Below are 14,944 nucleotides of genomic sequence, written 5' to 3' on the forward strand. Positions count from 1 at the left end.
AGGTGTAGTTTTTCTATGTGTTAGCACTATTTTATGCACAGGGTATACAGTGATGACCAAAGCATATAGAGTGTGTCTCCTTATGGAGCTTATGGTTTTGGGGTGGGGGGAGGCACAACACAGAGTTGAGCTTCCCAAACTCGGGAGGAAAGACCGAGAAACTGCTCCGGAGAGTCGCCCGGGCTCCCAGGGCTACAAGTTGTGTAAGAGGATGCAGGCACAGCCTGCTGATTGGGAATGGGTCGGCGACTGGATCTGCCGTGTCCCTGTCACCACCATGCAGCAGTGACCCTGCACTGACCCCAGAAACGCTGGTTAGGGGTTGGGATCCAGGGGGCTGGCTGAGGCAACTACAAGAGTGGGAGTGAAGGAGGGGGTGAGCGCAGAGTGAGAAAGAGAGAAAGAAAGCAAAAAAAAAAAAAAAAAGTAACATGACTCCCATCTGAAATGAGCCTGCAAACCCAAATTCCAGAACACATGAAGAAATCTAATGCCGGGACAGACGGCCAACAGAGTCAAAAAAGTAGGACAGGATTTCATTCCACATGGAAACTAATTTTGTAGATCAGCCAAACAAATACTTTAGAATAAGTACCTCTGACGTGTCAAAAGGGATGGATAAAAGAAATTATTAGAAAATTAAGGGGTGCCTGGGCGGCTCAGTGGGCTAAGTGTCTGACTCTTGCTTTTGGCTCAGGTCATGATTTCACAGTTTGTGGGTTCGAGCCCTGCACTGTCAGTGTGGAGCCTGCTTGGGATTCTCTCTCTCCCTCTCTCTCTCTCTGCCCCTCCCCTACTCACACACTCTCTCTCAAAATAAAATAAAATAAAATAAAACAAAATAGAAAATTAAAAACAATGCCAGGTTAATTTTCTTTCTTTTTAAAAAAATTTTTCCCTAATGTTTATTTTTAAGAGACAGAGCATCAGCGGGGGAGGGACATAGAGAGAGGGAGACACAGAATCCGAAGCAGGCCCCAGGCTCCGAGCTGTCAGCACAGAGACCAACGTGGGGCTCAAACCCACGAGCCATGAGATCGTGACCTGAGCTGAAGTCAGATGCCCAACTGGGCTCACCACCCAGGCGCCCCATTAATTTTCTTAAAAAGAGTTACCTAAAAATCTCAGGAATGAATCATAAAGACATTGAAATTTAAAATAGCCTGGCTGAGAACATTTCTGGACTGAATGAAGTTGCAGAGCACAGCAGTGAAGGTGAAATTGGTTGTGGGGAGCACAGCCAGCGTCTGGACAGGGAAGAGAAAGCATTAAGACACATGGGGGGATCGACGGAGAGACACCGACTGTCATCTGATAAAAATTCTGAAAGAAGAGAAAGGAGGCAATGACAGTCCAGCAACGTTTAAAGAGATCATGACTCGGAATTTTGCGGAATTGAAGACTTCAAATCAAAAGTACATTCAAGGGGCGCCTGGGTGGCTCAGTTGGTTGGCGTCTGACTTCAGCTCAGGTCATGATCTCACCATTCGTGAGTTTGAGCCCCATGTCGGGCTCTGTGCTGACGGCTCAGAGCCTGGAGCCCACTTCGGATTCTGTGTCTCCCTCTCTCTCTGTCCCTCCTCACTTTCTGTCTCTCTCTCTCCTCTCTCAGTAATAAATAAACACCTAAAAATATTTTTTAAAAAAAGTACATTAGAGTACCAAACACAGAAATAAGAATAAACCAATACCTAAACTCATCGTAGCAAAATTGCAGAACATGAAGGATAAGGATAATCCAAAAGTCAGCAGAGATAAAAGAGGGACTACCTACAGAGGAATGAGCATCGGTGCAGTGGCAGCCCTTTTGTAGGCAGTAGATTCCAGAAGACAATATGCTGATGTGCTCAAAGTGCAGAGGGAAAATCATGGCCAGTTTAGAATTCTACACCCTGACGAGTAAAGACACCTCAGCCACACAAAGACCCAGACAGTTTGGCAACCACAAACGGTCACTAAAAGAACTACTAAAGGGTATTATAGTTTAGTGTATGTAATCAGTTATTGGTTGTAGAAAATACTATTTTTTTTTTTATTTAAGAGGATGAAACTACAAGTCTGGAACAAAAATAAGAGGGGAGCAGGGTTCAACGGGTAACTAAACAGTACTGGTGCTTTTGTTGTGGCCAAGAGAATATTAAGCTATGAATACTTCACACCTTAAAAAGTATATTCTGTAAGAGCAAAGTGAAAAGTGAAAAAACAGACAAAAACAGGACGAGTAAATAAAGTGATCGACTTAATAAACTAAGGAAAGAACACCAGAGAAACCTAAACTAGAAATAAGAAAATAATAAATAGAAGAGAAAAAAGTTAAAAAATAGTATTTGGGGAAGATAGATAAAACCAAATGTTTGTTTTTTGAAATAAGTACGGAAATAGACAAACCTTGAGCAAAGGGATCAAGACAAAGGAAAACACACACACACACACACACACACACACACACAGAAAATAGGAATAAAAAGGGGCCAGAGGGGCGCCTGGGTGGCTCAGTCGGGTAAGCGGCCGACTTCGGCTCACGTCATGATCTCGCGGTCCGTGGGTTCGAGCCCCGCGTCGGGCTCTGTGCTGACCGCTCAGAGCCTGGAGCCTGTTTCAGATTCTGTGTCTCCCTCTCTCTGACCCTCCCCCGTTCATGCTCTGTCTCTCTCTGTCTCAAAAATAAATAAACGTTAAAAAAAAGGGGGGCTAGAAATAGAAAATAGGAATAAAAAGTGGGGCGTCCGGGTGACTCAGTCAGTTAAGCCTCCGACTTCAGCTCAGGTCATGATCTCGGAGTTCAGTTCATGAGTTCAAGCCCCACATCAGCCTCTCTGCTGTCAGGGCAGAGCCCACTTCAGATCCTCTGTCCCCCTCTGTCTCTGCACCTCCTCCACTTGCACTCTCTCAAAAATAAATAAATTTCTAAAAACGTTAAAAAAACAGATACAATGAAGATGCAAAAATACTTAAAAGAATACTATTAACAACTTCATGCCGATAAATATGGACATTTAGAAGAAGTGGATACTTTTTAAGGAAAAATAAAATTTTGGTGATGGATTCAGGTAAAACCAGAATAAAGCCTTAGTCATTAAAGAATTTAAATTGGCGGGGCACCTGGGTGGCTCAGTCGGTTACGTGTCCGACTTCGGCTCAGGTCATGATTTCGAGGTCCGTGGGTTTGAGCCCCGCGTCGGGCTCTGTGCTGACAGCTCAGAGCCTGAAGCCTGCTTCAGATTCTGTGTCTCCCTCTCTCTCTGACCCTCCCCCGTTCATGCTCTGCCTCTCTCTGTCTCAAAAATAAATAAACGTTAAAAAAATTTAAAAAAATTTAAATTGGCAATGAAAAGTCTTCCCATCTCCAAAGACATCAGGCCCCGCTGGTTTTATCAGATCTTCAAAAAATAAATCAATGTCATTTTAAAAATCTGTTTGAAAGAATGAAGGGGAAAGGGAAGAAGACTACCTAATTTATTTTTTAAGACACTAAATCCAGACACGTATACGTAAAGTATAACTTAATCTCACTTTTTATGTGGATGCAAAATCTTAAAGAAAATAACACGATCGGACAGGATTTAATCACAACTTGAAAGCATAATTCAAGACTAGAAAACCTAAAATGTTTTTATTCTCATCTTGATAAATGCAGAAAAAACATTTCACAGAGCAAAGTAGTTATTCATAGTTAAAAAAAAAAAAAACCTTTGCAAACTAGGTATAAAAGGCATATTTCTTTACCTGACTAAGGCCATATATCAAAATTCTATAGGCAAATATTACACTAACTTTGGATATTTTTTTTTCAACGTTTATTTATTTTTGGGACAGAGAGAGACAGAGCATGAACGGGGGAGGGGCAGAGAGAGAGGGAGACACAGAATCGGAAACAGGCTCCAGGCTCTGAGCCATCAGCCCAGAGCCTGACGCGGGGCTCGAACTCCCGGACTGCGAGATCGTGACCTGGCTGAAGTCGGACGCTTAACCGACTGCGCCACCCAGGCGCCCCAAACTTTGGATATTTTAAAGACAGCTCCAAAAAAGTAGGAATAGTGTAAGGATACCAGTTGTAAGCCTTTATTCACTGAGGGTCTTAACTGATGCAACAGAAAGGGGAGAGAAAGAAAGAAACACGGAGGGACAGAGGAATAGAGAGGGATTGAAAAAAAGAAAGAAAACTGTTCTTGTTTGCAGCAAATGTGATTACCTACATAAAGAATTACAGAAAATTCACAGAGAAATTCTTAAAGCTAAAAAGCATTCAACAAGGATGCTAGATATAAAAGTCACACAAAAATCACTAGCATTCCTACACAATAACTAATTAGAAAACATAATGGGAAAAAAAAAACGATCCCATTAACAACAGTAGTAGAAATTATGTGTCCCCTCGGGACAAATTTGTTTAAAGGTGTGCAAGACCTTTATGGAGAAAGCTAGGAAAGTATTATTGAACAATATAAAGACCCAAATGCATGGAGAGAAATAGCATGTTCATCGATTGCTCAACAATGTAAAAGTGTCCATTTTCTCCATATTGATCAATAGACTTGATGCTATTTCAATTTTGAAAATCCCCAAAATACGTGCTGTGTGTGTGTGTGTGCGATTCTTAATAAGCTAATTCTGAAATTCATGTGAAAGGGACAAGAAGGATCAAGACGAGTCTGAAGAAGAGGAGGGTAGTAAGACTGTGGTGGTATTGGTGGAGACAGACATACAGATGAGGGGATCAGAACAAAAGCCCAGAAATACTTCGACACACAAGGAAACTCTGTAAGGTGGCATCACAACACAACGGGGGAGAAGAGACAAAGATTAAAGACCCCAATGTGAAAAGCAAATGTTTGTAAATTTTAGAAGAAACCACAGGAAAGTACACTTATTATCACCAAGTAGGGGAAGATTTCTCCTATAAGATACAAACATACAAACAATAAAATAAGAGAGAAATGTTTGCTCACATGAAGACAAAAAAACCCAACCAAACAAACAAACAAAAAAACCCAAACAACCAATGCACCAAAAAAGACACTATAAACATAATGAAAAGAAATTACAGAATGGGAGAAGGTATTTGCAATGCATATAACCAAAAAGGGGAAATATTTTAAGGAGGAGACATTATATAAGCTTAATTCTTTGATTTCAGGGCAATAAAACAAGCTATTAATACTAGGAATTAAAATAACAAAGTCTAAGGGCAGAACAAAAATTAGAACAAAAATCAAAGTATAGGAACATGGCAAAAGAGAATTAAAATAACAACACACCATATCAAAAGTTATGAAATGTTATCAAAGTATATGGAAAGGTGAAATTATAATCCTTATATTTTTATCATTTTCAAGGAAAGGAAAATGAAAGTATTCAATCTAAAGATTTATGAAAATGACAATAAAATTCTTAAGAAATCAAGAGAAAGAAAAATTAAGGCAAAACCAAAACTAAATGAGTTAGAATAGAGGAAACTTTATAGACTTAATTTAAGAGTTTCTTAAAATAAAATAGAGAAACCTTTAGAGAAAATAAAGAAGGAAAAAAAAACCCTGTGGATAACAAAATTAGAAATGAAAAGAAGGATCCAACATCAGATAAAGAGATATTTTTAACATAAGGCAATACTTTGTAAAATTTTAAGTTAAATTTGAAAACTATTTCTTCTGGAACCAAAATTAGAAATATAAAACCTAAATATAATTATCACAGCTAGAAAAACTAGAAGAGAAAAGAAGAACTGTCTCCAGAAAAAAAAAAAAATTGCCTAGGCCTAGAAACCTTTAGAAGGAAAAATCTTTCAACTCTTAAGGAATAGATAATTACTGTGTGTCAGTTATTACTTCCAAACAGTGAAAAATAGAAAAAGTATGCCTAAGTTACAGAGATAATCCTGATGTCAAAACCTGAAAAAGATAGCTTGAAAAAAAAAAAAAAGGAAAATAGGTTTAATCTAAATTATGAACAGAGAGAAGAAAATCTAAAGACAGACACTAGAATAGCAAAAGAATAACCCCAGTAGAGTTTAACCTAGAATGAAAAGGTTTTTGTTTCAATATTTGAAAAACCCAGTAGTAGAATATATCACATCCACCGGTTCAAAAAGAAAATCCAACAATAGATACAGAAAAAAGCATTAAAATCTAATAGCTAGTCCTAATTAAAAAATGATTATAAGTTTAAGAACTTCTTAACACTAAATAGTATTACAACAGTCAACACTGTCCTTAAGAATGAAACACTGAGGCAATATTATTAAAATCAGGAACAAAATAGGGATAAAAGCTATTGCCATTTTTATTTAATTTTGATCTGGGAGTTCTGACCAATTAATAGTACATATATAAAAATAGGATGCATGAGTGTTAGAAGGGAGAAAACAGATTTATATTTTTTTGTAGATGATATAATTAACTCCTGGAAACTCAAAAAAATAATTCATCTAAAAATTATTAGAGGTGGTTTGGGAGTTCAAGAAAACTGCTAAATATACAAAAGAGAGGCAAAAACCTATGTAGCTTTTCTACATAGAAATACTATCCAGTTCAAAAATACAGTGAAAAACATAAAATTATAATAACAAAAATGAATAATGACGACATTGAAAACCTCTTAAATGCCTTGGAATAGCTTTCAGAAGAAAGTGAAAGATTCACATAATAAAAACTATAAAATGTTACTGAAAAATGTAGAAGAAAATTTAAACATTAAGTTCCTTGGCCACGATGTAGGATTTTTCAAATTCGTCTGTATGCTTAATATATTTTCAATACAAATCTCAATAAGATTCTTTTTGGAATTTGACATCATCATTCAAATTCTTACTGAAAGAGTAATTAGGTATGAATGGCAAAGAAAATGTGCATGAAAAGAAATGATGAGGAAGAGGCCCCGCCAGGTGTTAAAACCATTTGAAAAAGTAAGTATCAGTAAAATCATGTGCAATTGACAAAAGAACAAATGTACAAATCAATTTTTCATTATATTTTCTAACAGAATAGATATTCTGAGCCCACATTATACACAACAGCTTAATCTGTGATGAAGAAAGCATAATAAGTCAGTAGGAATAAAATTATTGTTTAAAAAACTGTGATTATTTAGAAAAAAATAACTTTAAAGATTTACTCCAGATCGTAATCAAAATAACTGGATATGGATAAACAGATGTAATTAGATTTAAAATACAAATCTATTCAAATAAAACTGAAAGAAAATTAGAAGCACATCAAAAAATGTTCAAAAACTTTAGTCATCAAGGAGATGCAAATTAAAACTACAATAAGCCACCACTGTATGTCCAATACAATGGCTAAAATTTAAAAAGACCGACAGTATCCGATGTTAGTAAGGATATGGAGCAGCTGGAACTCTCATACGTTGTTGGTGGGAATGTAAAATGGTGCAATCACTTTGGGAAAAAGTCTGGCAGTTTCTTGTAAATCTAAACATACATCTATTCTATGACACAGCAATTGCACCCAAAAGTACTTCCCCAAGGGAAGTAAAAGCATATGTCCACAAGAGGACAAGTACAAGAACGTTCTTGATGGCCCCAAACTGGACACAGCCCATGTGTCCATCAAGAGAGAAATGGATAGACAAACTGTAACACAGACAAGTAATGAAGTATTACTCTTAGCAACAAAAAGAAACTCCTGATACCCACCAGCAACAGATGAATTTTTAAAACATTATATTGAGTGAAAGAAACTTTACACAAAAGAGGTAGTCCTGTAAGAGTCCATTTATATAAAGTTCTAAAATAGGTAAAAATAATCTGATGAAAAAACTAAAAACCGTGGCTGCCTCTGAGGTAAAGTGGGAGTGAGAGTCTACTGGGAAGGGATGCTATGGAAATTTCTGGGATGATGTTAATTTCTCTTTACATATATTTTAAAAGCTTTATTTAAATATAATTCCTACTGCATACAATTCACCCATTTAAAGTGTACAATCCAATGGTTTTTAGTGTATTCATATATCTGTGTAACTATCAGCTCAAAAACAAAACATACCCTTTAAACTTATAAATCTTGATAGGTTTATGCATTTGTCATTTGTCAAAATTCAAGGAATGACCCTCTTACGATTTGTGCGTTTCACTGTAAATACATAATATATATGAACTTTATGGTTTATGGGGTGGGTGGGGGGGGAGTGGGTGAGATAGGTGTAGGGCATCAGGAGTGTTCATGAGTTGTGTTGATGAGTTCTGAGTAAGGTATGGAACCGTTGGGTCACTATATTGTGAAACTAATACAGCACTGAAATTAAAATTTAAAAATTTTAAAAACCTTTTTTATTAAAAGAAAATCGGAAATAATTTTCAAATTTCTATATGGAAAAGCTCTTTTCTTCAGAAAGGAAAATGTTGATAGATTTGATTACTTTAAATTTAAACACCTTTGTATGTCAAAAAATATAGAAACATAACCAACATTAAAGTGCAAATATCAAGCCAGAGGATGATTATTATTTAAAAATATTAGACAAGGAGGTCTTTGTCTGTATATTTGATATATGTGGAAACATTCTAAGTCATTGTATTAAGGTACCAGCCGATATGTGTGGGCAGAAGCTCTGACTAGAGAATTCATAAATAGGAAATAACACTTGTTAACAAACATGGGGGAAATTTCTTTATGTTTACAGAAACTTAAATGAAAATTACATATATCAAAGACCCTTGAATTTATATACTCTGATGTATTTTCCTTTGAGAAATATATTTATTCTCCTTGAGAAGACATATTTAAAGTAAAAGTGGGGGGCTCCTGGGTGGCTCAACTGGCTGAGCGTCCAACTTCAGCTCAGGTCATGATCTCACAGCTCATGAGTTCTAGCCCCGCGTCAGGCTCTGTACTGACTGGCAGCTTGGAGCCAGGAGCCTACTTCTGATTATGTCTCCCTCTCTGCCCCTCCCCTACTTGTTCTCTCTCTCTCTCTCTCTCTCTTTCTTGCAAAGATAAATAAATATTAAAGAAAATTTTTATAAAGTAAAAAGGAATAGCTATGCACAGAGATGTAAGTATAAGAATGTTTATTGTACCACTACTTGTAATGATAGGTCAGATATTACCCAAATGTTTAACATAGAATATTAATTAAATAAATTATAGTGTCAAGATAGTAAATTAACTTAGGACTCTTGTATAACCATTAAAAATGATATCGTAGAAAAATACTTGATGTGGGAAGACATTTACATCCTGAGCTTGAAAAAGGAAAAAAGCCCCAAGCTTCCTTGATCCTTCCCCAAACCCATTCTCCTATATCCCCACTGTGGACACAGAGACATTTAGCTTCTGTCAACTTTCTCCCTTCTCTTTTTCCCACATCCCTTTGGAAGCTGTTTCTGTCTTTCACTTCTGGTGAGGAGGAAATAGACTGGCATTAAGATTGGGAAAGAAAATAAAACTCTTAAAAAAAAAAACAACCCAGGAAACGTATGAAATACTGCTTCATTAACTATTTTTTTTTATTTGGGAAAAACCATATGTGCACATCATTAAACATTGGAATAATAAAAAAAAAAATGCATATAATGGAAAGTCTCTATCAGTCCTAGGTGCCTTAATCAGTTTTTCTTAGATATATATTTTTTGGAAAGACATTTTCCATAAGCACCAAGCAAAACACAAGAAAACAAAGAAAGAGGAAAGAAGGAAGAGAGGGAAGGAAAGATTGAGGGAGAGAGAAAAAGAGAGAGAAGAAGGGAAAGAAATCAAGACAGGGACAATATGGGAGAAAATTAGAATAAGCTTTTTCTCTGAGGGGTTTAAAGAGACAAAATTTATTTGCGAATATATGTTAAACATTTGGATCTCAAATGTTCGGCAACCTGCTACTAACTTAATAATACCCAAAGTGGGGCACCTGGGTGGCTCAGTCGGTTAAGCATCCGACTTTGGCTCAGGGCATGATCTTGTAGTTTGTGAGTTCGAGCCCCACATGGAGCTGGCTGCTGTCAACGTGGGGCCCACTTTGGATCCTCTGGCTCTGTCTCTCTCTCTGCAACCCCCACCCCACTTGCATGCGTTCTCTCTCTCAAAAACCAATAAACATTAAAAAAAGAAATAAATCTTAAAAAAATAATACTATTAAACAAATATTATTTATAAATACTTCTTTTTTCCAACGTTTTGTTTTTGTTTTTGTTTTTGTTTTTTTGGGGGGGGACAGAGAGAGACAGAGCATGAACGGGGGAGGGGCAGAGAGAGAGGGAGACACAGAATCGGAAACAGGCTCCAGGCTCCGAGCCATCAGCCCAGAGCCTGACGCAGGGCTCGAACTCACGGACCGCGAGATCGTGACCTGGCTGAAGTCGGACGCTTAACCCGTGACCTGGCTGAAGTCGGACGCTTAACCCACTGCGCCACCCAGGCGCCCCTATTTATAAATATTTCTAAAACAAATCAGGATCGAAAGTGAGTAGCTTTTTTACTTGAGACGTCTTAGGGAACAGTGAGCCGGTCATTCAAACCCAAATTAGGGTTCCTGGCCTGACACACATCTGTGTACCTGCAGGAACAAGGGAGTAGGGGCTGTGAAATCAGGACTGCCCCGGGCCCTGGACACGCAGCTCTGATATAAAGCGACCAGTGGAGGTTCGGAACCTTAGAGATGCCCCCAGCCCGGACTTACCCCACTGGAGAGTGTGTCTAGGGCAGAAGCACCCAATGACAGCCACTGGGAGTGTATACATTTTCTATCCTGGCGTTGTCCTCAGGCGCTCGGGATGGAACCACAGATCCCTGTTCTTTTTAACAACCACTTGGGACTGATTAGCCATGAATGTACTGGCTTATATTTACTGCTGACAATACTGATTAATGAGTGGGGAGAGGACAGACCTGTCAATCCAGGTAGCCTACCAAAAACAGAGCTGGGCGTCTCAGCCGAGAGCAGGCTTAGGGCTCACGGTGTGTATCTTTCTCAGGGGATCCCCTTTTTTCCACCGTGCAAATGTAGAACATTCAAAAGGGTATGTTCTCAAGGGAGGAGATTTAATTAATTTTTACTGCTTCATCAAAGACATTCCTAAGTGAATAGGAATAGTTTTGTGTAGGATGAAGCTTAAAAATAAACAATTTATTTATGAACAGTTTATTTATAAGTGACCTTATAATTAGTCCAGGGCTTTATATATATATATATTTTTCTATATATATATATATATATATTTTTTTAATTCTATTGACCACTCACCATGTACATAACTCCTTGCCAGAAGCTTGAAGAAAGTTCATACAGTGAGAAGGAAGGCTGGGGGAAGAAAGCAAAATGGGAACAAGAAGGGAAGGAAGGAGTTAACTTAGGGATAGAAGGAAAGAAGGAGACAAAGGCAGAGAAGCCAAAGCAGGAATGGAAAGAACAAGAGAACAGTCATCTGTCGCAGATGTCATAAAAAGCTAGAGCTGCCCTTGTAAGCCCTCATCAAAATTCAGAAATATGTCCTCATGTATAAAATCAAGTGGTTGTTTTTCCCATCGGAAAAAAAAAAGGGCAGAGTAAAGTTTTCATAATTTCCACTTTTCTTTTATACCTTTACACACAGGTATCTGAGAGCGGAACTGGTTTTTTTTTTTTTTTTTTGTCTTTTTTTTTTTTAAGGGCTTTTCCAGTCCAACTACTTCTCTTTCACCAGCCGTCACAGAGCCCAGACACTGAGTTGACTTTATTGTTATTGCAGCTCAAGTGATGACTGCAGTTCAAGAATCAGCAGGTGAAATGAAGCCTGACGGTCTCCTGATTTACCTCCAACATATAAGCAAATTAAATTACTGTCATGTTTTTAAATGAGCTTTCTCTAAAAGAGTTTCTGAGTGTTCCATTTTCATCTGATTTTAGCTGTTAGTCCCCGAGGATGTGAGCAGTTAATTTTCCTTATTAGTGCCAGTGCCTCCAGTAGATGCATCTCCAAGTGTAGCCCCACTTTCTGAGCTCTCTGGCTTGGCACAGGGAGAACTAAAGGCAAGAAGACCAACAAAACAGAAGAGCAGAGCTCTGATGCTCAAAGCTCTTATCTCACTCATTAATTCTTCAAGTACTTAGTGAGCACTTACTATGTGCAGGGCCCAAGTTAGACACTGTGAGTACAATGATGGAGAGACACTACCCTTGCCTTCCCTAAGGCCTAAGAGTCCTCCTTTGAGGTGGGCACAGCAGGTTCTGTTAATATCCCCATTAAGAGTCTGGGAAACAGGGGCGAGGGACAGAGACAGCTCTGGGATTAGACTGAAGCCTCGCTCTTCTCTCCTGAGGTCTAAATACTTGGCTAACTGTACTCAATAGCTCTCAAACTTTTCTCTTCCTAGTTTAACAAAAGAAGGCATTTGCTGACCCCACATCCCACCCCCATGGGATTCCACTCCCCATCTTTACAACTGGGGAAATGATTTGTGTCTCTGCTCCTGCCTTAGAAGCAGCAACACATTTCTTCACACAACTTTAGACTATTATTGTAACACTGGTAATAAAATGGCTTTAAGAAATAATTTGCTGAAGTCTTTCAATGTATCTTTCCCTAGAGCTGGGTATATAAAAATTAAGACTATAGGCGTGCTGGGTAAGCTCAGTTGGTTAAGCATCCCACTTTGGCTCGGGTCATGATCTCACCATTTGTGGGTTCAAACCCCATGTCAGGCCCTGTGCTGACAGCTCAGAGCCTGGAGCCTGCTTTGGATTCTGTGTCTCCCTCTCTCTCTCTGCCCCTCTCCCATTCATGCTCTGTCTCTCTCTGTCTCTCAAAAAATAAACATCAAAAAAATAAGACTACAAAAAAGTTTTTTTTCGTATAAAGTGATCAGACCTCTAGGTATTCAGAGAGCGATGCTAGATCTGGATGGCTCCTTGGGGACCTCTGAATTCACCTGCCTTTCATGTCTGAATCCTTCCCAAAGAAGAGGAGCCCAGAGGGTAGGTGGTTTTTCCTGACAGCATTTTCTTATTCTTTCGCTCATTTCAGCTGTTAGCAGCAGCTGGTTTTTTTCAGTGCGCTGAAACACCCGCTGCCTTGTAAACACACTCTCTAATACCGTGCATTACTCATAGTTTGAAAAATCACTTTGACTCCTGAAACGTAATTATGTTAATGTCAGATGAGTCAGCAGGAGGACAGCATGCTGCTGCTGTGGTAGCCCGTGCCTCCTGCCAGCTCTCAACCCCAGCGCCTGGGGCTTCAAAAAAAAAAAAAAAATCAAAAGAAGAGAAACCCCCTTTTGGTGGGAGGGAAGAGAACTTCTACTTATGGCTCAAGAAAGGGCTTCAAAGGAGTGATCAATTTCATTTTCGCCACAGCGTGAAAGGGAAAGCCGAAGTAGAATCGCTAACCCTAGGTTAATCCGTTTACGTGAAGAATAAACAGGAATTTGCAGAGTTTCTCTAGAGGATCTGTGATTTTTCCCTAGGAGATAAGTTGAGACAGCTCACTCTGATCAATATACAGTCGTGATTCGTTATTCCCAGGGTTCCTCTCTGAGGTATTTTCACGCTCATGGGAGGTGATGCTGAGCTGGGAGGTGCAGGACTATTACCCTCACACATGCGTAGGAAATGGGAGGCTGCTCCTTTGCGTGGGGATTCCAGACCCTTGCCGGGCTCCCCACGACCCTCGCTTTGGCTCTGTGCCCACTTGGGCAGCACGACTCCTTAGACAAGAATTTGTAGCCACTTTCTTGGGTCGTTTTCAGCATCACTTACAACCTCTCAATGGTTTCCCCTCCCCTAGCTGCTGGGAAATGAAGAGGAACTGCGCAGGACAGGGTTGGAAGTTTTCATGGCTGACCACAACCCCTACCTCCTCAGGCTCCTAGCCTTGGTCCAACTTGCCAGGAACCTCAGCTGTGCCCTTCTCAACCAGCCTCACACCCTACCCCCCTTGCCCTGCTGAATTCAGAGCATCATCCAAAAAGGCTTCCAGGTTTATTACTGCACCCATGTCTCATAATAACCCATATTTCATAGATGGGAAAACTGAGGTTCAGAGAAGGGGTGTCCTTGTGCAAGGTCACACAGTGAATAGCAGAGTCAGACGCTCTACTCTGCCAACAACAGAACAGCGAATCCACACTTTGAGGATGAAGAGTGTGTCAGTTAGGGTTGGAAGGACCCCAAGAGCACATATTTTTACAGACGAGACAAGTAACCAAAATCTAGAGAGAAGCAATGATTTTCCCAAAGCCACCCAGCTCAAAAAGTGGCAGAACCCACTGCCAAACAGGGTCTCCTAACCCCCCGCCCAAGAGCTTTTCCTCTCTAACCTCCTTACTTCCTCATTCTGGACTTATTCCAGTTTAGACACAGAAAGAGCCTGCTCTCCCCAGTTAAGCTATGCAGCTGACACACTGGACACAAAGCATTCTATCCCCAGAGCACAAGACCCCACGAAAGCTAGAGATGTCGAGGAGGAGAATACCCAGGAAGGAAGGGGTTAACCCTGTCCTGCAGCTTTCCATGATGATATGGCTAATCAATATCCCAGATTAACTACAGCACCGATCATTGGTATCTTCAAACTGTGGCTTCCTCCAGGCTCATTTCAAAGGCTGGGAGGACATCATTGCTCAATTGGGGGGCGGGGTGTGCTGACCTGGGCCCACCGTTGTCATGTATCCTGTGAGAGGAAAAAGACTCTGCAGCCCCTAACTCCAGGCTTTTCAACCCCCCTCCCTGGGACGCCTTCTTGGGGTCCCACTAGACATCATGTACCTGGCTCATAGAACTTCCGGTCTTCCCACCCTTCCACGGGGTGGCACCGTCCCCCGGCCACGGTGGGTGCTCTCCCAGCTAAGGGCTTCCTGACCACACGCCTTTGTCCCATGACATTTTCCCCACTTGGCCCCAGAGACAAAGAAAAGTCAAGACTCACATTTTGGGGTGAAGTGCCAAAAATCCTGAGGGAACTGTGGTGCATCCTATTTAGAGGAGGGTTTCCCCTTGTCATGTCTTCCCAGCTGGT

The 14,944-nt window shown here is 39.9% G+C and overlaps 1 protein-coding gene across 1 annotated transcript in view; it reads right to left on the reverse strand.

Annotated features, from left to right (window-relative positions):
• The window catches only part of ATF3 (activating transcription factor 3), a 59,355-nt gene extending 44,411 nt beyond the window's left edge, over window positions 1-14,944 (reverse strand). The window contains exon 1 of the mRNA XM_043569527.1: window positions 14,855-14,944. The gene's annotated coding sequence lies outside the window, so the exon portion shown is untranslated. The remainder of the gene's footprint in view (window positions 1-14,854) is intronic.

This window comes from Prionailurus bengalensis, chromosome E4 (assembly GCF_016509475.1).
Source record: "Prionailurus bengalensis isolate Pbe53 chromosome E4, Fcat_Pben_1.1_paternal_pri, whole genome shotgun sequence".
Lineage (NCBI taxonomy): Eukaryota > Metazoa > Chordata > Mammalia > Carnivora > Felidae > Prionailurus > Prionailurus bengalensis.